This window comes from Oncorhynchus keta, chromosome 6 (genome assembly GCF_023373465.1).
Source record: "Oncorhynchus keta strain PuntledgeMale-10-30-2019 chromosome 6, Oket_V2, whole genome shotgun sequence".
Taxonomy (NCBI): Eukaryota; Metazoa; Chordata; class Actinopteri; order Salmoniformes; family Salmonidae; genus Oncorhynchus; species Oncorhynchus keta.
Genome location: NC_068426.1, coordinates 9,246,152 through 9,267,785, shown reverse-complemented (window position 1 = coordinate 9,267,785; position 21,634 = coordinate 9,246,152). Strand labels below are relative to the sequence as shown.

The 21,634-nt window shown below is 45.7% G+C and overlaps 1 protein-coding gene and 1 long non-coding RNA gene across 3 annotated transcripts in view; both read left to right on the top strand.

Moving 5' to 3' along the window:
- The window catches only part of LOC118384899 (reticulon-4 receptor-like 1), a 229,373-nt gene that overhangs the window by 23,505 nt on the left and 184,234 nt on the right, over window positions 1-21,634 (top strand). The window lies entirely within an intron of this gene.
- Window positions 1,224-2,286, top strand: LOC127930679 (uncharacterized). 2 transcript variants are annotated; one of them, XR_008138689.1, is made up of 3 exons: window positions 1,224-1,306; window positions 1,343-1,450; window positions 2,135-2,286. It is a non-coding gene; the product is annotated as an uncharacterized LOC127930679 (long non-coding RNA). The 2 variants fall into 2 exon arrangements; XR_008138690.1 differs by lacking the exon at window positions 2,135-2,286 and adding an exon at window positions 1,925-2,093.

The following is a 21,634-nucleotide window of genomic DNA, read 5'->3' as shown; positions in this document are numbered from 1 at the left end:
AAACAGGTTTCCCTCAAGAATTTCCCTGTTTTTAGCCATCCATCATTCCTTAAATTCTGACCAGTTTCCCAGTCCCTGCCAATGAAAAACATCCCCACAGCATGATGCTGCCACCACCATGCTTCACTGTGGGGATGTTGTTCACGGGGTGATGAGAGGTGTTGGGTTTGCCCCAGACATAGCGTTTTCCTTGATGGCCAAAAAGCTCAATTATAGTCTCATCTGACCAGAGTACATTCTTCAATATGTTTGGGGAGTCTCCCACATGCCTTTTGGCTAAGTATAAATGTATTTGGCAAAGGTGTATGTATTCAACTATATGCAGACTCAGTGAGCATAGCCTTGCTATTGAGAAAGGCAGACCTGGCTGTATGACCATATTATAGACACATATTTCCCTCAGATTATGCAGATCCACAAAGAATTTGAAAACAAACCCAATTTTGAGAAACTCCCATATCTAATTCCACAGTGTGCCATCACAGCTGCAAGATGTGTGACCTGTTGCCACAAGAAAAGGGCAACCAGTAAATAACAAACACCATTGTAAATATATCCCATTTTTATGTAAACATATTTTCCCTCTTTTCTTTAACTATTTGCACATTGTTACAACACTATATATAGCCATAATATAACGTGTAATGTCTCCATTCATTTTGAACTGTTGTGAGTGTAATGTCTCCATTCATTTTGAACTGTTGTGAGTGTAATGTCTCCATTCATTTTGAACTGTTGTGAGTGTAATGTCTCCATTCATTTTGAACTGTTGTGAGTGTAATGTCTTCATTCATTTTGAACTGTTGTGAGTGTAATGTCTCCATTCATTTTGAACTGTTGTGAGTGTAATGTCTTCATTCATTTTCAACTGTTGTGAGTGTAATGTCTCCATTCATTTTGAACTGTTGTGAGTGTAATGTCTCCATTCATTTTGAACTGTTGTGAGTGTAATGTCTCCATTCATTTTGAACTGTTGTGAGTGTAATGCTTACCGGCAATTCTTTATGGTGTATTTCATTTTTGTTTATTTTCTATTCCACCTGCTTTGGAAATGTAAACATACTCTTCCCATGCCAATAAAGCCCTTTGAATAGAAATAATATATATATTTATGTATATGAGAGAGAGCGAGAGAGAGAGAGAGAGAGAGAGAGAGCGACTTCACCTGGGTAAACAGTGAGGTGAATAGAACAACCAGGTGAGGAGAGTTTCTTACTAAGACCTAGACAACCAGGTGAGGAGAGTTCCTTACTAAGACCTAGACAACCAGGTGAGGAGAGTTCCTTACTAAGACCTAGACAACCAGGTGAGGGGAGTTCCTTACTAAGACCTAGGCAACCAGGTGAGGAGAGTTCCTTACTAAGACCTAGACAACCAGGTGAGGAGAGTTCCTTACTAAGACCTAGACAACCAGGTGAGGAGAGTTCCTTACTAAGACCTAGACAACCAGGTGAGGGGAGTTCCTTACTAAGACCTAGACAACCAGGTGAGGGGAGTTCCTTACTAAGACCTAGACAACCAGGTGAGGGGAGTTCCTTACTAAGTCCTAGACAACCAGGTGAGGAGAGTTCCTTACTAAGACCTAGACAACCAGGTGAGGAGAGTTCCTTACTAAGACCTAGACAACCAGGTGAGGGGAGTTCCTTACTAAGACCTAGGCAACCAGGTGAGGAGAGTTCCTTACTAAGACCTAGACAACCAGGTGAGGAGAGTTCCTTACTAAGACCTCGACAACCAGGTGAGGAGAGTTCCTTACTAAGACCTAGACAACCAGGTGAGGGGAGTTCCTTACTAAGACCTAGACAACCAGAGAGGGGAGTTCCTTACTAAGACCTAGCGAGAGGGAGTTCGACACCTGGGTAAACAGTGAGGTGAATAGAACAACCAGGTGAGGAGAGTTCCTTACTAAGTCCTAGACAACCAGGTGAGGAGAGTTCCTTACTAAGACCTAGACAACCAGGTGAGGAGAGTTCCTTACTAAGACCTAGACAACCAGGTGAGGGGAGTTCCTTACTAAGACCTAGACAACCAGGTGAGGAGAGTTCCTTACTAAGACAACCAGGTGAGGAGAGTTCCTTACTAAGACCTAGGCAACCAGGTGAGGGGAGTTCCTTACTAAGACCTAGACAACCAGGTGAGGAGAGTTCCTTACTAAGACCTAGACAACCAGGTGAGGAGAGTTCCTTACTAAGACCTAGACAACCAGGTGAGGGGAGTTCCTTACTAAGACCTAGACAACCAGGTGAGGAGAGTTCCTTACTAAGACCTAGACAACCAGGTGAGGAGAGTTCCTTACTAAGTTCCTTACTAAGACCTAGACAACCAGGTGAGGGAGTTCCTTACTAAGACCTAGACAACCAGGTGAGGGAGTTCCTTACTAAGACCTAGACAACCAGGTGAGGGGTTCCTTAGTTCCTTACTAAGACCTAGACAACCAGGTGAGGGAGTTCCTTACTAAGACCTAGACAACCAGGTGAGGAGTTCCTTAGTTCCCAGGTGAGGAGAGTTCCTTACTAAGACCTAGACAACCAGGTGAGGAGAGTTCCTTACTAAGACCTAACCCAGGTGAGGAGAGTTCCTTACTAAGACCTAGACAACCAGGTGAGGAGAGTTCCTTACTAAGACCTAGGCAACCAGGTGAGGGGAGTTCCTTACTAAGACCTAGACAACCAGGTGAGGGGAGTTCCTTACTAAGACAACCAGGTGAGGAGAGTTCCTTACTAAGACCTAGACAACCAGGTGAGGAGAGTTCCTTACTAAGACCTAGACAACCAGGTGAAGAGAGTTCCTTAATTAGACCCAGACAACCATGTGAGGAGAAGATGAAAGGAGTTTGACATACGTGCTCTGCACTATCTATTTCTTGTCATTTTTTCAACCAGGAAATAAATGGCAGTGTGATTTCTGCATATTGCACCTATTAACCATTTTCCCCTCTTTGTGCTGCATATGTCAATGTGTAGTTTATACAAAAATACTCTAAGAGCAGAATTAACGTCATACCTACGAAATACCTAGTTTGAAAGCAACAGTTTTCTGGAAGCTGTGTGGTCCATTTTCTCATAGGCCGCACCCTCTCAATTTGAGGTTCCAGCTGTTCAGCTTTAGCCCCCTCGCCATTTGAGTGACAGCTAGCAAGATGCACACAGAGCAGAGTGACAGAAAGAGAGCAATGATGTGGTACCCATATGTTACGTATAGTACACAATTTTAGGGGAACACTTTAGGCTTGTGAGTGCTACTTTCAGAGCTGCTGGCTAAAAATACAAAAGTACCAGAGAATCTCTTTAAATAATTGATCAGTGTTATGATGGTGAATCGGGGTCTCCAGCTCCAAACAGCATGGGCCTTCTACTATTCTTCACTATGGACCAGATAGTTATCTCTCTCTCTCTCTTCCTAGCCCTTCCTCATTCCCTCACTCTGCCTTTCTCTCCTTCATCTGTTTATTTTCCTCACGTCCTCTCTATCCCTCACCTTTTCCTCTCTCCCCTTCTCTCCTCTCTCTTTCCCTCATTCTCTCTCTCTCCCTCAGTACTTCTGTTATACAAATATCTGTGCTGAGTGGAAGAGAAGGACTGAAATAGCTACCAACTCACACACCGTCCCTCTATAGCCTGTAGAGAGTAGCTTTGTTTTTCTTTCTTTCTGTGTCTGAGTACTGCCTGCCTCTCTTTCTCTCCTCCTCCCCTCTCTCCACTCTCTCCCCTCCCTCTCACTCTCTCCCCTCCCTCTCACTTTCTCCACTCTCTCCACTCTCTCCCCTCCCTCTCACTCTCTCCACTCTCTCCACTCCCTCCCCTCCCTCTCACTCTCTCCACTCTCTCCACTCTCTCCACTCTCTCCCCTCTCTCCACTCTCTCCACTCTCTCCCCTCCCTCTCACTCTTCTCCCTCTCTCCACTCCCTCCCTCTCCACTCTCTCCCCTCCTCCTCTCTCCACTCTCTCCCACTCTCTCCACTCTCTCCCTCTCTCCACTCTCTCCCTCTCTCTCCCCTCTCTCCACTCCCCACTCCCCTCCTCTCACTCTCTCCCCTCTCTCCACTCTTTCCCTCTCTCCACTCTCTCCCCTCCCCACTCTCACCCTCTCTCCCCTCTCTCCACTCTTTCCCCTCTCTCCCTCTCTCTCTCTCCTCTCTCCACTCTCTCCACTCTCTCCCCTCCCTCTCCACTCTCTCCCTCTCTCCACTCTCTCCACTCTCTCCCCTCTCTCCACTGTCTCCCCCCTCTCTCTCTCTCCTCCCTCTCTCCCCTCTCTCCACTCTCTCCCCTCTCTCCACTCTCTCCACTCTCTCCACTCTCTCCCCTCTCTCCACTCTGTCCCCTCTCTCCTCTCCCACTCTCTCCCCTCTCTCCTCTCTCCCTCCCTCTCTCCCTCTCCCTCTCTCCACTCTCTCCTCCTCTCTCCACTCTCTCCCCTCTCTCCCTCTCTCTCTCCCTCTCTCTCCACTCTCTCTCTCCCCTCTCTCTCTCCACTCTCTCTCCACTCTCTCTCCACTCTCTCTCCACTCTCTCCACTCTCCACTCTCTCTCCACTCTCTCCACTCTCTCCACTCTCTCTCACTCTCTCCCCTCTCTCCACTCTCTCCCCTCTCTCCACTCTCTCCCCTCTCTCCACTCTCTCCCCTGTCTCCACTCTCCCCACTCTCCCCTCTCTCCACTCTCTCCCCTCCCTCTCCACTCTCTCCACTCTCTCCCCTCTCTCCCCTCTCTCCACTCTCTTACTCAGCATCTGGTAGGAAATGTAAAGTGTATAACAGAGTTATTGGAGTGAGACCAGAGTTAATCCAACTCAGGACAACAAGTCCCAACATCACTGTCTGTCTGTCTGTCTTGACGTACCATACACTATCACATCTCCTGTCCCCCTGCCTTCCCGCCTCCTGCATCCACCCTGACCCATTCTCTCTATATGGCCCTCTACCTGTCCCAAGTGGTCTTCCTTTTTCATACCTGCACCCCTCCCTCTCGCCCTCTCTCTCTTTCTGTTTCTCGCGCTTTCTCTCTCTCTCCTTCTCAGGCTGCCCAGCTCTCTCACCCACCCCTCCCTCCCTCACTTTCAGTGCTGCAGTACAGACAGACAGGCAGACAGACATACAGCTAGAGAGAGACAGTACATACAGTAACACAGGCAGATAGACAGGCAGACAGACATACAGACACAGAAAGAGAGAGTGAGACAGTAACAGACAGAGAGAGAGAGAGACAGTAACAGACAGAGAGAGAGAGAGAGAGAGAGAGAGAGAGAGAGAAAGACGGTAACACAGCCAGACAGTAACAGCTATAGCAGGTCTTATATAACCACAGCAGTGCATTAACCAGCCCATCTGCCTATCTCCCCACAGCTTATATTATCACAGCTAACAGTCACACACACCCATTCACACACTTGCGCACACACACACACTCAGAGGGATGAGGCTGACGAGAAGCTCTTGTCTCTGAGTAGATGTGATGTGTGACGCAGACATCATCAAGAAGGAGGGATCAGAGAGAGAGAGGGAGGGAATGATGGAGGGTGGATATGATGGAGGGAGGAGGGATGTGACAATATTTGTTTTCTCTGAGAGAGAGAGAGTGTCCTTTACCATTTGTACATTGTTAAAACACTATATATATATATATATATATATATATAATATGACATTTGTAATGTCTTTATTGTTTTGAAACTTCTGTATGTGTGATGTCTACTGTTAATTTTTATTGTTTATTTCACTTTATATATTATCTACCTCACTTGCTTTGGCAATGTTAACACATGTTTCCCATGCCAATAAAGCCCTTGAATTGAAATTGAATTGAAATTGAGAGAGAGAAAATATATATCTCAGTCTCTTAAATTTCCTCTTCTCTCATATTAATCTTCTCAAGCTGTCAAAAGAACATCAAAATTACGATGACGCACGAGAGAGAAGAACTCCAGATACATGTATATGACTAACACTATGAATTCACATCAATCTAACATGGTTGCTGTTTCGTTGTCATACTTTTAGGTTCTAGATAGGACCTTTTGTTTCTTAAGAGTGCACATCACCAGCTCCAGTTTGGTCATCATGTAAGAGACCAGATCCAGATCCAGTTTGGTCATCATGTAAGAGACCAGATTCAGTTTGGTCATCATGTAAGAGACCAGATCCAGATCCAGTTTGGTCATCATGTAAGAGACCAGATTCAGTTTGGTCATCATGTAAGAGACCAGATTCAGTTTGGTCATCATGTAAGAGACCAGATTCAGTTTGGTCATCATGTAAGAGACCAGATCCAGATCCAGTTTGATCATCATGTAAGAGACCAGATCCAGTTTGGTCATCATGTAAGAGACCAGATCCTGTTTGGTCATCATGTAAGAGACCAGATCCAGTTTGGTCATCATGTAAGAGACCAGATCCAGATCCAGTTTGATCATCATGTAAGAGACCAGATCCAGATCCAGTTTGATCATCATGTAAGAGACCAGATCCAGTTTGGTCATCATGTAAGAGACCAGATTCAGTTTGGTCATCATGTAAGAGACCAGATCCAGATCCAGCTTGGTCATCTTGTAAGAGACCAGATCCAGTTTGGTCATCATGTAAGAGACCAGATCCAGTTTGGTCATCATGTAAGAGACCAGATTCAGTTTGGTCATCATGTAAGGGACCAGATCCAGTTTGGTCATCATGTAAGAGACCAGATTCAGTTTGGTCATCATGTAAGAGACCAGATTCAGTTTGGTCATCATGTAAGAGACCAGATCCAGTATGGTCATCATGTAAGAGACCAGATCCAGTTTGGTCATCATGTAAGAGACCAGATCCAGATCCAGTTTGGTCATCATGTAAGAGACCAGATCCAGATCCAGTATGGTCATCATGTAAGAGACCAGATCCAGTTTGGTCATCATGTAAGAGACCAGATCCAGTTTGGTCATCATGTAAGAGACAAGATTCAGTTTGATCATCATGTAAGAGACCAGATCCAGATCCAGTTTGGTCATCATGTAAGAGACCAGATCCAGTTTGGTCATCATGTAAGAGACCAGATCCAGATCCAGTTTGGTCATCATGTAAGAGACCAGATCCAGATCCAGTATGGTCATCATGTAAGAGACCAGATCCAGTTTGGTCATCATGTAAGAGACCAGATCCAGTTTGGTCATCATGTAAGAGACCAGATTCAGTTTGATCATCATGTAAGAGACCAGATCCAGATCCAGTTTGGTCATCATGTAAGAGACCAGATCCAGTTTGGTCATCATGTAAGAGACCAGATCCAGTTTGATCATCATGTAAGGGACCAGATCCAGATCCAGTTTAGTCATCATGTAAGAGACCAGATCCAGTTTGGTCATCATGTAAGAGACCAGATCCAGTTTGGTCATCATATAAAAGACCAGATCCAGTTTGGTCATCATGTAAGAGACCAGATCCAGTTTGATCATCATGTAAGGGACCAGATCCAGATCCAGTTTGGTCATCATGTAAGAGACCAGATCCAGTTTGGTCATCATGTAAGAGACCAGATCCAGTTTGATCATCATGTAAGGGACCAGATCCAGATCCAGTTTAGTCATCATGTAAGAGACCAGATCCAGTTTGGTCATCATGTAAGAGACCAGATCCAGTTTGGTCATCATATAAAAGACCAGATTCAGTTTGATCATCATGTAAGAGACCAGATCCAGATCCAGTTTGGTCATCATGTAAGAGACCAGATCCAGTTTGGTCATCATGTAAGAGACCAGATCCAGTTTGATCATCATGTAAGGGACCAGATCCAGATCCAGTTTAGTCATCATGTAAGAGACCAGATCCAGTTTGGTCATCATGTAAGAGACCAGATCCAGTTTGGTCATCATATAAAAGACCAGATCCAGTTTGGTCATCATGTAAGAGACCAGATCCAGTTTGATCATCATGTAAGGGACCAGATCCAGATCCAGTTTAGTCATCATGTAAGAGACCAGATCCAGTTTGGTCATCATGTTGCAAAAGGATTTTCTTCCAGTTTGGTCATCATATAAAAACCATATCCAGTTTTAGGTCATCATGTAAGAGACCAGATCCAGTTTGATCATCATGGGCCTCTGTAAGGGACCAGATCCAGATCCAGTTTAGTCATCATGTAAGAGACCAGATCCAGTTTGGTCATCATGTAAGAGACCAGATTAGTTTGGTCATCATATAAAAGACCAGATCCAGTTTGGTCATCAGTGGTAGAGACCAGATCCAGTTTGGTCATCATGTAAGAGACCAGATCCAGTTTGGTCATCATGAGAGATTATTAAGGGGTTAGTTGGGGGATGGGTTATCCAGTTTGGTCATCATGTAAGAGACCAGATCCAGTTTGGTCATCATGTAAGAGACCAGATCCAGTTTGGTCATCATGTAAGAGACCAGATCCAGTTTGGTCATCATGTAAGAGACCAGATCCAGTTTGGTCATCATGTAAGAGACCAGATCCAGTTTGGTCATCATGTAAGAGACCAGATCCAGTTTGGTCATCATGTAAGAGACCAGATCCAGATCCAGTTTGGTCATCATGTAAGAGACCAGATAAGTGTGAAGGTAAGAAAATAAACAGATTTCTGAGGTGGTGCATTACATGAGAATGGGATACCGGAGGAGTTCCTACACTTCACAGCAGCTGAAGGATTGGATACTCGTCATTTCTAGTTTCTTGAGAAATGGCTATTCCATGTGAGAAATTTCCATTTCTCAGAACAAGAATAGGGTTAGATTTGGGGGAGATTATTAAGGGGTTAGAGTTGGGGGAGATTATTAAGGGGTTAGAGTTGGATGGGGATTATTAAAGGGTTAGAGTTGGATGGATATTATTACGGGGTTAGAGTTGGATGGAGATTATTAAGGGGTTAGAGTTGGATGGAGATTATTAGAGTTGGATGGAGATTATTAAAGGGTTAGAGTTGGATGGATATTATTACGGGGTTAGAGTTGGATGGAGATTATTAAGGGGTGTTAGAGTTGGGGGAGATTATTAGAGTTGGATGGAGATTATTAAGGGGTTAGAGTTGGATGGAGATTATTAGAGTTGGATGGAGATTATTAAAGGGTTAGAGTTGGATGGATATTATTACGGGGTTAGAGTTGGATGGAGATTATTAAGGGGTTAGAGTTGGATGGAGATTATTAGAGTTGGATGGAGATTATTAAGGGGTTAGAGTTGGATGGGGATTATTAAAGGGTTAGAGTTGGATGGATATTATTACGGGGTTAGAGTTGGTTGGAGATTATTAAGGGGTTAGAGTTGGTTGGAGATTATTAAAGGGTTAGAGTTGGATGGAGATTATTTAAGGGTTAGAGTTGGATGGAGATTATTAAGGGGGGTTAGAGTTGGGGGAGATTATTAAGGGGTTAGAGTTGGATGGGGATTATTAAAGGGTTAGAGTTGGTTGGAGATTATTACGGGGTTAGAGTTGGATGGAGATTATTAAGGGGGGTTAGAGTTGGGGGAGATTATTAAGGGGTTAGAGTTGGATGGGGATTATTAAAGGGTTAGAGTTGGTTGGAGATTATTAAGGGGTTAGAGTTGGATGGAGATTATTAAGGGGTTAGAGTTGGATGGGGATTATTAAGGGGTTAGAGTTGGATGGAGATTATTAAGGGGTTAGAGTTGGATGGAGATTATTAAGGGGTTAGAGTTGGATGGAGATTATTAAGGGGTTAGAGTTGGGGGAGATTATTGGAGTTGGATGGAGATTATTAAGGGGTTAGAGTTGGTTGGAGATTATTAAGGGGTTAGAGTTGGTTGGAGATTATTAAGGGGTTAGAGTTGGATGGGGATTATTAAGGGGTTAGAGTTGGATGGAGATTATTAAGGGGTTAGAGTTGGTTGGAGATTATTAAGGGGTTAGAGTTGGTTGGAGATTATTAAGGGGTTAGATGTGGATGGGGATTATTAAGGGGTTAGAGTTGGGGGAGATTATTAAGGGGTTAGAGTTGGTTGGAGATTATTAAGGGGTTAGAGTTGGTTGGAGATTATTAAGGGGTTAGAGTTGGTTGGAGATTATTAAGGGGTTAGAGTTGGATGGAGATTATTAAGGGGTTAGAGTTGGGGGAGATTATTAAGGGGTTAGAGTTGGATGGAGATTATTAAGGGGTTAGAGTTGGGGGAGATTATTAAGGGGTTAGAGTTGGTTGGAGATTATTAAGGGGTTAGAGTTGGTTGGAGATTATTAAGGGGTTAGAGTTGGTTGGAGATTATTAAGGGGTTAGAGTTGGATGGGGATTATTAAGGGGTTAGAGTTGGTTGGAGATTATTAAGGGGTTAGTGTTGGATGGAGATTATTAAGGGGTTAGAGTTGGATGGAGATTAATAATGTTTCTGTTACTTGAACTCTGTGAAGCATTTATTTGGGCGCAATTTCTGAGGCTGGTAATTATAATGAATTTATCCTCTGCAGCAGAGGTAACTCTGGCTCTTCCTTTTCTGTAGCGGTCCTCATGAGAGACAGTTTCATCATAGTGCTTGATGGTTTTTGCGAATGCACTTAAAGAAACATTCAAAGTCATTTCTCTTTGTTTATTTGGGCTGTTATTGCCATAATATGGGTTTAGTCTTTTACCAAATAGGGCTCTCTTCTGTGTACCACCCCTACACTGATTGTCTCACACGCATTAAAAACCTCTTATGGTATAGGGGACGCTTGCGTCCCACTTGGAAAAAAAACAGGGAAAATGCAGCGCAGCAAATTCAAATAATGATATAAAAATCTAACATTCATTGAATCACACATGTAAGATACTCAATTAAAGCTACATTCATTGTGAATCCAGCCAACATGTCAGATTTTAAAAAGCTTTTCGGCGAAAGCATAAGAAGCTATTATCTGATGATAGCACAACAGTAAACAAAGAGGGTAGCATATTTCAACCCTGCAGGCGCTACACAAAACGCTGAAATAAAATATAAAACATGCAGTACCTTTGACGAGCTTCTTTTGTTGGCGCTCCAATACGTCCCATAAACATCACAGTCCATACATATCCATACATATCCATACATATCCATACATATCCATAAATATCCATACATATCCATACATATCCATACATATCCATACATATCCATAAATATCCATACATATCCATACATATCCATACATATCCATACATATCCATAAATATCCATAAATATCCATACATATCCATAAATATCCATAAATATCCATACATATCCATACATATCCATAAATATCCGTACATATCCATAAATATCCATAAATATCCATACATATCCATAAATATCCATACATATCCATAAATATCCAAATGTCCATTTATTTGACGCGTTTGATCAAGAAAAAAAACAGCTGTCAAAAAACGCAACGTCACTACAAAACATTTCAAAAGTTGCCCATGAACTTTTCCAAAATATTTCAAACTACTTTTGTAATACAACTTTAACTTTATTAAAAACGTTAATAATCGATCAAATTGTAGACGGGGCAATCTGTGTTCAATACAGCAAGTAAACAAATCATGCTCCTTTTTACGTCTTGCGCAACTCTCAATAGTGTAACGTTGTTCCAGGATGTGCTTCTTCGTTGCACAAATTAATAACCTCAACCAAATTCCAAAGACAGGTGACATCCAGTGGAAGCGGTAGGAACTAAAAACAGGTTCCTATGAAATATCCCTCGGCAAAGACAACCCAGGGAACAGTCAGAGGCCAAAAAAATAGATTCTGAACAGTTAGTCCTCTGGGTTTTGCCTGCTACATAAGGTCTGTTATACTCACAGACATGATTCAAACAGTTTTAGAGTCTTTTCTATCCACATCTACTAATAATATGCATATCTTATATTCCTGGCATGAGTAGCAGGAAGTTTAAATTGGGCACGCTATTTATCCAAAAGTGAAAATGCTGCCCCCTATACCTTAAGAGGTTTTAAGAAGGAAATAAATTCCACAAATTACCTTTTAACTATGCATACCTTTTATTTGAAATGCATTCCAGTTGACGACCTCATGAAGCTGGTTGAGAGAATGGCAAGAGTGTGCAAAGTTGTCATCAAGGCAGAGTGGCTACTCTGTGTTTTCCTCCATTCTTTCTGTTACCAGTCTGAGCCTGGGTGTAACGATTGTCATCGGGAGAAGGAGAAGAGGACCATGGTGCAGCGTGGTAAGTATTCATGATACTTTTAATAAATACGAATACTTGAACAAAAAAACAATACTACAAACGAACTGTTCTGCAAGGTGCAATACACACAAAACAGAAAATAACTACCCACAACCCATTGTGGGAAAACAGGCTGCCTAAGTATGGTTCTCAGTCAGAGACAACGACAGACAGTTGTCCCTGATTGAGAACCATACCCGGCCAAAATCAAAGCAATACAAAAACATAGAAAAAGGAACATAGAACGCCCACCCTAGTCGCACCCTGGCCTAACCAAAATAGAGAATAAAAAGCCTCTCTATGGCCAGGGCGTGACACTGGGGCTTCATTGGCATGGGAAACATATGTTTACATTGACAAATGAAGAAAAATAGAAAATAAACAAAGCAAATATACAGTAAACACTCACAGAAGTTCCAAAATAATAAAGACATTTCAAATGTAAATACTATGTCTATATACAGTGTTGTAACAATGTACTTATAGTTAAAGTACAAAAGTCACAAATCTTTCTGCTGTGATTGCACACTGTAGTTGTTCACCCAGTAGATATTGGAGTTTGTTTTTTAATTCTTTGTGGTTCTGTGTACTCTGAGGGAAATATGTGTCTTTATTGTGGTCAAACATTTGGCAGGAGGTTAGAAAGTGCAGCTCAGTTTTCACCTCATTTTGTGGGCAGTGTGCACATAGCCTTAGGGGACTCTTCTCCAGGTTCATCTCTCTGTAGGTGATGGCTTTGTTATGGAAGGTTTGTGAATCGCTTCCTTTTAGGTGGTTGTAGAATTTAAAGTCTCTTTTCTGGAATTTGATATTGAGCGGGTATCGGCCTTATTCTGCTCTTCATGCATTATTTGGTGTTTTACGTTGTACACTGGGGATATGTTTGCAGAATTCTGCATGCATTCTCAATTTGGTGTCTGTCCCATTTAGTGAATTCTTGGTTGGTGAGCGAATCCCTGACCTCACAACCATAAAGTGCAATGGGTTCTATAACTGATTCAAGTATTTTTAGTCAGATCCTAATTGGTATGTTGAATTTTATGTTTCTTTTGATGGCATAGAAGGCCCTTCTTGCCTGGTCTCTCAAATCGTTCACAGCTTTGTGGATGTTACCTTTGGCGCTGATGTTGAGGCCAAGGTACGTATTGTGTTTTTGTGTGCATAGGGCAATGGTGTCTAGATGGAATTTGTATTTGTGGTCCTGGCGACTGGACCTTTTTTGGTCTGACAGAATCTGTGCAGAAGATCTAGGTGCTGCTGTAGGCCCTCCTTGGTTGGTGACAGAAGCACCAGATCATCAGCAAACAGCAGACATTTGACTTCAGATTCTAGTAGGGTGAGGCCGGGTGCTGCAGACTGTTCTAGTGCCCTCGATAATTTGTTTATATATATATGATGAAGAGGGTGGGGCTTAAGCTGCATCCCTGGCTCACCTCACGGCCCTTTGGGAAGAAATGTGTGTGTTTTTTACCAGACGCTTGTGGTAAATTGAGTCTTATGCTTTTTTGAAATCAACAAAGAATGTGACAACTTTTCCATTGTTTTGGTTTGTGTTTGTTTGTCAGTTACGGTGTGTAGGGTGAATACGTTTTTGGTAAAAAGCCAATTTGACATTTGCTCCGTAAATTGTTTTAGCCGAGGAAGGGTTTGAATTTTGTCCTGTAGTTCATTCAAAGTAATTGGAGAATCCAGTGGGTTCTGGTAGTCTTTAATAGTTGATTCTAAGATTTGTATTTGATCATGTTTTTGCTGTTTGTTCTTTGTTATAGAGCCAAAAAGATTGGAGAAGTGGTTTACCCACACATCTCCATACATCTCCATACATCTCCATACATCTCCATTTTGGATAGATAACTCTTTGTGTTGTTGTTTATTTAGTGTTTTCCAATTTTCCCAGAAGTGGTTAGAATCTGTGGATTCTTCAATTACATTGAGCTGATTTCTGACGTTCTGTTCCTTCTTTTTCCATAGTGTATTTCTGTATTGGTTTAGTGATTCACCATAGTGAAGGCATAGACTCAGGTTTTTGGGGGTCTCTATGTTTTTGGTTGGATAGGTGTCTCAATTTCTTTCGTAGGTTTTTGATTCTTTATCAAACCATTTGTCATTGTTGTTAGTTTTTTGTTAGAATTGTTTTTGTTTGATAGGGAAGCTGAGAGGTCAAATATATTGTTTAGGTTTTCTAAGTTTACACCTTCACTATTACAGTGGAACGTTTTGTCCAGGAAGTTGTCTAAATGGGATGTAATTTGTTGTTGCCTAATTGTTTATGGAAGGTTTCCAAAATTCTTTCTTTCCATCTATAGTATTTCTTAATATTTTTCAGTTCCTTTGAATTTGATGCCTCATGATTGAGTATTGCTCTGTTCAAGTAGGCTGTGATTTACCTGTGATCTGATAGGGGTGTCAGTGGGCTGACTGTCAACACTCTGAGAGACTCTGGGTTGAGGTCAGTGATAAAGTAGTCTACAGTACTACTGCCAAGAGATGAGCTATAGGTGTACCTACCATAGGAGTCCCCTTGAAGCCTTCTGCCTAGGGGGGCATATGGGGGAGGGAATGCTGTCCCCTTCAGGTAGGTGTTTGTGCCCCTGTGTGCTTTTGTGTTGAGATCATTTCTTTTTTAATTTCTAGCCAAATGTAAAATGTTTCTGTTTTGATTAATCTCTCCCTCTACCTCTACATCTCCTCTCTCCTCTCTCCTCTCTACCTCTACCTCTACCTCTACCTCTACCTCTACCTCTACCTCTACCTCTACCTCTCCTCTCTCCTCTCTACCTCTACCTCTACCTCTACCTCTACCTCTACCTCTCCTCTCTCCTCTCTACCTCTCCTCTCTCCATCCCGGCCTCTCCTCTCTCCTCTCTACCTCTCCTCTCTCCTCTCTACCTCTCCTCTCTCCATCCCGGCCTCTCCTCTCTCCTCTCTACCTCTACCTCTCCTCTCTCCATCCCAGCCTCTCCTCTCTCCTCTCTTCCTCTCCTCTCTCTACCTCTACCTCTCCTCTCTCCTCTCTACCTATCCTCTCTCCTCTCTACCTCTCCTCTCTCTACCTCTGCCTCTCCTCGCTCCATCCCTACCTCTCCTCTATCTCTACCTCTCTGCTCTCTATCTCTACCTCTCCTCTCCATCTCTACCTCTCCTCTCTCTACCACTCCGCTCTATCTCTACATCTCTCTACCTCTCTTCTCCATCTCTACCTCTCCTCTCTCTATTGCTATCTCTATCTCTATCGCTACCTCTCCTCTCTCTATCTCTACCTCTCCCCACTAAATCTCTACCTCCCTTCTCTCCATCTCTACCTCTTCCACTCTATCTCTATCTCTACCTCTGCTCTCTCCATCTCTACCTCTCCATCTCTACCTCTCCTCTCTACCTCTACATCTACCTCTCCTCTCCTCTCCTCTCCTCTCCTCTCCTCTCCTCTCCTCTCCTCTCCTCTCCTCTCCCTCTCCTCTCCCTCTCCTCTCCTCTCCTCTCTCTACCTCTACCTACCCTCTCTCTACCTCTCCTCTCTCTACCTCTCCATCTCTACCTCTCCTCTCTACCTCTCCTCTCCTCTCCTCTCCTCTCTCTACCTCTACCTACCCTCTCTCTACCTCTCCATCTCTACCTCTCCATCTCTACCTCTACCTCTCCATCTCTACCTCTCCATCTCTACCTCTCCTCTCCTCTCCTCTCCTCTCTCTCTCCTCTCCTCTCCTCTCCTCTCCTCTCCTCTCCTCTCCTCTCCTCTCCTCTCCTCTCTACCTCTACCTACCCTCTCTCTACCTCTCCATCTCTACCTCTCCATCTCTACCTCTACCTCTCCTCTCTCTACCTCTCCATCTCTACCTCTCCTCTTTTACCTCTCCTCTCTCTACCTCTCCATCCTCCTCTCCATCTCTTTCCTCTCCTCTCCTCTCCTCTTTTAGTCCTCTCCTCTCCTCTCCTCTCTCTCTCTCCTCTCCTCTCCTCTCCTTTCCTCTCCTCTCCTCTCAAAACCTCATCTCATCTCATCTCAATCTGTTTTTGTTTGATCATCTCAAATCTTGTTTAGGTTTCTTCTAAGTTTACACCTTCATCTCCTCCATCCATCTCATCTCATCTCTCTCATCTCATCTCATCTCATCTCATCTCATCTCATCTCCTCTCCTCTCCTCTCATCTCATCTCATCTCATCTCATCTCATCTCATCTATCTCTCTCTCAAGTAGGCTCTCCTCTCCTCTCCTCTCCTCTCCTCTCCTCTCCTCTCCTCTCCTCTCCTCTCCTCTCCTCTCCTCTCCTCTCCTCTCCTCTCCTCTCCTCTCCTCTCCTCTCCTCTCCTCTCCCTCTCCTCTCTCTAGGTACCTGTTCTCTCTACCTCTCCTCTCTTACCTCTCTATCTCTACCTTTCTACCTCTCCTCTCCTCTTCTCTCTCTCTCTACCTCTACCTCCCTCTCTCTACCTCTCCATCTCTACCTACCCTCCTCTACCTCTACCTCCCCTCTCTCTACCTCTCCTCTGTCTACCTCTCCTCTCTCTACCTCTCTCTACCTCTCTACCTCTCTCTACCTCTCCATCTCTACCTCTCCTCCCCTCTCTCTACCTCTCCTCTCTCTACCTCTCCATCTCTACCTCTACCTCCCCTCTCTCTACCTCTCCTCTCTCTACCTCTCCATCTCTACCTCTACCTCCCCTCTCTCTACCTCTCCTCTCTCTACCTCTGCCTCTCCTCGCTCCATCCCTACCTCTCCTCTCTACCTCTCCTCTATCTCTACCTCTCTGCTCTCTATCTCTACCTCTCCTCTCCATCTCTACCTCTCCTCTCTCTACCACTCCGCTCTATCTCTACATCTCTCTACCTCTCTTCTCCATCTCTACCTCTCCTCTCTCTATTGCTATCTCTATCTCTATCGCTACCTCTCCTCTCTCTATCTCTACCTCTCCCCACTAAATCTCTACCTCCCTTCTCTCCATCTCTACCTCTTCCACTCTATCTCTATCTCTACCTCTGCTCTCTCCATCTCTACCTCTCCATCTCTACCTCTCCTCTCTACCTCTACATCTACCTCTCCTCTCCTCTCCTCTCCTCTCCTCTCCTCTCCTCTCCTCTCCTCTCCTCTCCTCTCCTCTCCTCTCCTCTCCTCTCCTCTCCTCTCCTCTCCTCTCCTCTCTCTACCTCTACCTACCCTCTCTACCTCTCCTCTCTCTACCTCTCCATCTCTACCTCTCCTCTCTACCTCTCCTCTCCTCTCCTCTCCTCTCTCTACCTCTACCTACCCTCTCTCTACCTCTCCATCTCTACCTCTCCATCTCTACCTCTACCTCTCCATCTCTACCTCTCCATCTCTACCTCTCCTCTCTACCTCTACCTCTCCTCTCCTCTCCTCTCCTCTCCTCTCCTCTCCTCTCCTCTCTCCTCTCCTACCCTCTCTCTACCTCTCCATCTCTACCTCTCCATCTCTACCTCTCCATCTCTACCTCTACCTCTCCTCTCTCTACCTCTCCTCTCTCTACCTCTCCATCTCTACCTCTCCTCTCCTCTCCTCTCCTCTCCTCTCCCTCTCCTCTCCTCTCCTCTCCTCTCCTCTCCTCTCCTCTCCTCTCCTCTCCTCTCTACCTCTCCTCTCCTCTCTCTACCTACCCTCTCTCTACCTCTCCTCTCTCTACCTCTCCATCTCTACCTCTCCTCTCTACCTCTACCTCTCCTCTCCTCTTCTCTCCTCTCTCTACCTCTACCTACCCTCTCTCTACCTCTCCATCTCTACCTACCCTCTCTCTACCTCTACCTCCCCTCTCTCTACCTCTCCTCTGTCTACCTCTCCTCTCTCTACCTCTCCTCTCTCTACCTCTCCTCTCTCTACCTCTCCATCTCTACCTCTACCTCCCCTCTCTCTACCTCTCCTCTCTCTACCTCTCCATCTCTACCTCTACCTCCCCTCTCTCTACCTCTCCTCTCTCTACCTCTCCATCTCTACCTCTACCTCCCCTCTCTCTACCCCTCCTCTCTCTACCTCTCCTCTCTCTACCTCTACCTCCCCTCTCTCTACCTCCCCTCTCTCTACCTCTCCTCTCTCTACCTCTCCATCTCTACCTCTCCTCTCTACCTCTACCTCTCCTCTCCTCTCTCTATCTCTTTCACACGGTCTGCCTATCCTAATCTCCTCCAGTCCTTCATGTTAATCAATTATGCTCCATGGCTGATGGCAGAATAATGATGCTCACTCACTCACTCACTCACTCACACTCACTCACTCACTCACTCACTCACTCACTCACTCACTCACTCACTCACTCACTCACTCACTCACTCACTCACTCACACACACACACACACACACACACACACACACACACACACACACACACACACACACACACACACACACACACACACACACACACACACACACACACACACACACACACACACACACACACACACACACACACACACACACACTTACGCAGGCAGGCAGGCACACACAACGGTGATGTGCCTCCCTCTCGATTGTGTGTGTGTTCAAGGCCAGAACAGGCAATGACTCGTTACCAGCCATCCATCTGCAATCAACCATCTGAATCAGAATTTAGGAAAGGCCGACTGGCACATCCTCTCTCCATCCCGGCCTCTCCTCTCTCCTCTCTACCTCTCCTCTCTCCTCTCTACCTCTCCTCTCTCCTCTCTACCTCTCCTCTCTACCTCTACCTCTACCCCTCCCTCTCTCTCCTCCTCTCTCTCTCTCTCCTCTCTCCTCTCTCCCTCTCTACTCTCCTCTCTCCTCTCTACCTCTCCTCTCTCTACCTCTCCTCTCTACCTCTACCCCTCCTCTCTCCTCTCCTCTCTCTCCTCTCCTCTACCTCCTCTCTCCTCTCTCCTCTCTCCTCTCTCCTCTCTTCTCTCTCTCCTCTCTACCTCTCCTCTCTCCTCTCTACCTCTCCTCTCTCCTCTCTACCTCTCCTCTCTCCTCTCTACCTCTCCTCTCTCCTCTCTACCTCTCCTCTCTCTACCTCTACCTCTACCCCTCCTCTCTCCTCTCTCCTCTCTCCTCTCTACCTCTCCTCTCTACCTCTCCTCTCTACCTCTACCTCTCCTCTCTCCATCCCGGCCTCTCCTCTCTACCTCTCCTCTCTCCTCTCTACCTCTCCTCTCTCCATCCCGGCCTCTCCTCTCTCCTCTCTACCTCTCCTCTCTACCTCTACCTCTCCTCTCTACCTCTACCTCTCCTCTCTACCTCTCCTCTCTCCTCTCTACCTCTCCTCTCTCCATCCCGGCCTCTCCTCTCTCCTCTACCTCTCCTCTCTTTACCTCTACCTCTCCTCTCTCCATCCCGGCCTCTCCTCTCTCCTCTCTTCCTCTCCTCTCTCTACCTCTACCTCTCCTCTCTCCTCTCTACCTCTCCTCTCTCCATCCCGGCCTCTCCTCTCTCCTCTCTACCTCTCCTCTCTACCTCTCCTCTCTACCTCTCCTCTCTACCTCTCCTCTCTACCTCTACCTCTCCTCTCTCCATCCCGGCCTCTCCTCTCTACCTCTCCTCTCTCCTCTCTACCTCTCCTCTCTCCATCCCGGCCTCTCCTCTCTCCCCTCTACCTCTCCTCTCTACCTCTACCTCTCCTCTCTACCTCTACCTCTCCTCTCTACCTCTCCTCTCTCCTCTCTACCTCTCCTCTCTCCATCCCGGCCTCTCCTCTCTCCTCTCTACCTCTCCTCTCTTTACCTCTACCTCTCCTCTCTCCATCCCGGCCTCTCCTCTCTCCTCTCTTCCTCTCCTCTCTCTACCTCTACCTCTCCTCTCTCCTCTCTACCTCTCCTCTCTCCATCCCGGCCTCTCCTCTCTACCTCTCCTCTCTCCTCTCTACCTCTCCTCTCTCCATCCCGGCCTCTCCTCTCTCCTCTCTACCTCTCCTCTCTATCTCTACCTCTCCTCTCTCTACCTCTACCTCTCCTCTCTACCTCTCCTCTCTCCTCTCTACCTCTCCTCTCTCCATCCCGGCCTCTCCTCTCTCCTCTCTACCTCTCCTCTCTTTTACCTCTACCTCTCCTCTCTCCATCCCGGCCTCTCCTCTCTCCTCTCTACCTCTCCTCTCTCTACCTCTACCTCTCCTCTCTCCATCCCGGCCTCTCCTCTCTCCTCTCTTCCTCTCCTCTCTCTACCTCTACCTCTCCTCGCTCCATCCCTACCTCTCCTCTCTCCTCTCTACCTATCCTCTCTCCTCTCTACCTCTCCTCTCTACCTCTCCTCTCTCTACCTCTACCTCTCCTCTCTACCTATCCTCTCTCCTCTCTACCTCTCCTCTCTCTACCTCTGCCTCTCCTCGCTCCATCCCTACCTCTCCTCTCTACCTCTCCTCTATCTCTACCTCTCCTCTCCATCTCTACCTCTCCTCTCTCAACCACTCCGATCTATCTCTACATCTCTCTACCTCTCCTCTCTCTACCACTCCGCTCTATCTCTACATCTCTCTACCTCTCTTCTCCATCTCTACCTCTCCTCTCTCTATTGCTATCTCTATCTCTATCGCTACCTCTCCTCTCTCTATCTCTACCTCTCCCCACTAAATCTCTACCTCCCTTCTCTCCATCTCTACCTCTTCCACTCTATCTCTACCTCTGCTCTCTCCATCTCTACCTCTCCTCTCTACCTCTACCTCTCCTCTCTCTACCTCTACCTCCCCTCTCTCTACCTCTCCATCTCTACCTCTACCTCCCCTCTCTCTACCTCTCCATCTCTACCTCTACCTCCCCTCTCTCTACCTCTCCTCTCTCTACCTCCCCTCTCTCTACCTCTCCTCTCTCTATCTCTTTCACACGGTCTGCCTATCCTAATCTCCTCCAGTCCTTCATGTTAATCAATTATGCTCTATGGCTGATGGCAGAATAATGATACACACACGCACGCACGCACGCACGCACGCACGCACGCACGCACGCACGCACGCACGCACGCACGCACGCACGCACGCACGCACGCACACACACACACACACACACACACACACACACACACACACACACACACACACACACACACACACACACACACACACACACACACACACACACACACACACACACACACACACACACACACACACACACACACACACACATGCTAGACGCGTCCTCAGAGCATGCGCAGACCAGCTGGCTAGAGTGTTTACAGACATGTTCAATCTCCCTATCTCAGACTGCTGTTTCCACTTGTGTCAAGATGTTCCTGTACCCAAGAAAGCAAAGGTAGCTGAACTAAATGACTATCGCCCCGTAGCACTCACTTCTGTCATCATGATGTGCTTTGAGAGATCATATCACCTCCACCTTACCACGACACCCTTGACCCACAGCAATTTGCACACTGCCCTAATAGATACACGGAGGCAATCGCCATCACACTGCAACACAGGGACCCCACAAGAGTGTATGCTCAGCCCCCTCCTGTACTCTCTGTTCACGCATGCTTCCAACTCAATCATCAAGTTGCCTTATTTCACTGTAGAGCCTCTAGCCCTGCTCAATATACCTTAGTTAACACTTTAGTT